At 39.7% G+C, this 2,500-nt stretch overlaps 1 protein-coding gene across 2 annotated transcripts in view; it reads left to right on the top strand.

The window, feature by feature from the left end:
* The window catches only part of LOC123504968 (protein phosphatase 1 regulatory subunit 14C-like), a 199,733-nt gene that overhangs the window by 138,830 nt on the left and 58,403 nt on the right, over positions 1–2,500 (top strand). The window contains exon 1 of one of the 2 annotated variants that reach the window (XM_045255942.1): positions 2,026–2,140. The exons of the other annotated variant lie outside the window; for it this stretch is intronic. The gene's annotated coding sequence lies outside the window, so the exon portion shown is untranslated. Of the gene's footprint in view, positions 1–2,025; positions 2,141–2,500 lie in introns of those variants that run through there. 2 annotated transcript variants of the gene reach the window in all.

The raw sequence follows: 2,500 nt of genomic DNA, 5'->3' as shown, positions 1-2,500 counted from the left end.
TAGTTTAATTCCCGACATTGAGTATTGAAGGTGTATAAAATCACCAAATAGTAAGCAGAATGAATAAGGAAATTTGTCACGGTACTGAAAGGGTTAATTTCTTCAATACCAAGATGTGTTTTCTTATTCATTCTGGTTACTATTTGGTGATTTTATACACCTTCAGAGATATAGTGTTGGGTTTGGAATAGTAAAGACTCTGGCTGTTAATCTTCTGATCTCCATAGACCCTTTCTAAATGCTAATGAAAGGTTCTAATCGCACCCAAAAATGAAGGTAAAAATGCGTCTCATAATTGAAGGGGTTAATCTGTCATTAGAGCCTTAAAAGACATCATTAAACAGCTCCCTCACTCCCTCTCCCTCTTTTTCTTAACTCTACCTTCCTTTTCTCTTTCCTTCCCTTCACCTCTTCCATCTCCTCAGAATTGAAGGGGTTAATCTGTCACTAGAGCCTTAAAAGACATCATCAAACAGCTCCTCCCTTCCTCTCCCTCTCTTTCCCTCTCCTTCTTAACTCTACCTTCCTTTCCTACTTTCCTTCCCTTCACCTCTGCCTTCCTTCCCCTTCCCTCTCTCCTTTTCCCTCCTTCTTCTTCTCTTCCTGTGTCACTTCAACTAAAAGCTTTTTGAAACAAAGAGGTGATGTATTAAAGATTACGTTGAAAGCGAAGAAAGAGAGAGAGAGAGAGAGAGAGAGAGAGAGAGAGAGAGAGAGAGAGAGAGAGAGAGAGAGAAAGGGGGTTACGTAAGTGCCTTCCGTTGGGTTCAGAAAGGTGTAAAAATGATGAAGGTGGAACGTGAAAGAGAAATAAAGTAATAAAGGTCAAAAGAGAGAGAGAGAGAGAGAGAGAGAGAGAGACTGTAATAAAAGATAGGCAAGGGAAAATGGTGCAAGTGAGTAAAGAGAAAGAGACATAAAGGAACAGAAAAGAGAGGACTGATCGTAAAGGAGAGATAAGAGAGAAAGGAAAATAAAGAAAGGGGGAAGTGGAAATGTTGAAACTGCGAAGGACATACAAAAAAAAAAAAAGGAAAAGAAAAGAAAAGGTGTTTAGGAAAAGGAGAGTCAAGAGGAGGAGGAGGAGGAGGAGGAGGAGGAGGAGGAGGAGAAAAAGAAAAGAAGAACAAGGAAAACAAAAAGAGGAAGAGGAAGAATAGAATAAAAACAAACTAGATAAACGTGAAAAGAAACAAAGAAATGAAAAGAACGTTGATGTAGAGAGAGAGAGAGAGAGAGAGAGAGAGAGAGAGAGAGTAAACAAAATTCTCCTTGCGTGGATTAGAAAACAAACAGATTAGATGATTTGGGAAGAGAAGAGAAGAGAAGAGAGAAAGGAGAGAAAGAAAGAAGAAAGAAGGGAATAAGGGAAAGGAAAGGAGAGATGAAGGAAAGAGAAAGAGGAAAGAGAGGAAGGGAGAGAAGAAAAAGGAAAGTAGGAGGGAGAGAATATGGAAATGCAGGAGGGATGGAGAGAAGGAAAAGAGAGAGAGAGAGAGAGAGAGAGAGAGAGAGAGAGAGAGAGAGAGAGAGAGAGAGAGAGAAAGAAAAGGAGGGTAATGAAGAAGAGAAAAGTAGAAAGTGAGAGAGAGAGAGAGAGAGAGAGAGAGAGAGAGAGAGAGAGAGAGAGAGAGAGAGAGAGAGAGATGAAATAGTAAAAAAGTAAAAAAAAAAATCTCATGCATTAGAGATTAAAAACATCTGTTCATTCCTCTCTCTCTCTCTCTCTCTCTCTCTCTCTGACAATATATACTTCAAAAATTCTCAAATCATCCCTTCCTATTCTGTTCCCCCATTTCTACCATACATTTCACCCATTCACCCATTATTCACATCTCACTCTTATCAAATTCCACCATTATATTCTCCAAGCATTTCCCTTCCGTGTTGGCGAAGCAGAAGCCGAGGTCAGGCAGGTAGGGTCAGGTCAGAGTAAGGGGATCGGAACACGTTGCTTCTTATCTTCTTGAGGATGATAATAACATAAGCCAAACGCGCCGCTGATAGTGATAGTGCTGATAGTAGTAGTAGTAGTAGTAGTAGTAGTAGTAGTGGTGATGGTGGTGATGTCGCTGATGTTACTTCAGTGTTCTGTGTATATTGTGTCCTGGTGGTGATAGTGGTGGTGGTGGTGGTGGTGGTGAGGGAGATCGCGTGTGTGTGTGTGTGTGTGTGTGTGTGTGTGTGTGTTTGCGTGCGTACATACGTGTGGTTAACTCGAAGGTGAAATAAAAGGAGAATTGAATGTTGATTTACTATTGCTAAACTAAATCTGATCTTTTTTTTTTATAGGTAATATTGAGGTAATTTAAGGAAACGAAGAGGGTTTAATGGGTTTTGAGTGAAAGTAAGGGTTTTTAAGGGTGTTTTAAGGGATCTGAGGAGTTTTTAAGGGTGTTTAAGTTGGTTTTAAGTGAAAATAAGGGTTTTTAAGGGTGTTTTAAGAGAACTGAAGGTTTTTAAGTGTGTTTAAGTTGTTTTAAGGGGTTTGAGTGAAAGT

Source organism: Portunus trituberculatus, chromosome 17, assembly GCF_017591435.1.
Source record: "Portunus trituberculatus isolate SZX2019 chromosome 17, ASM1759143v1, whole genome shotgun sequence".
Taxonomy (NCBI): domain Eukaryota; kingdom Metazoa; phylum Arthropoda; class Malacostraca; order Decapoda; family Portunidae; genus Portunus; species Portunus trituberculatus.
Note: the sequence above shows the minus strand (reverse complement) of the source record. Positions and strands in the feature narration are given on the sequence as shown.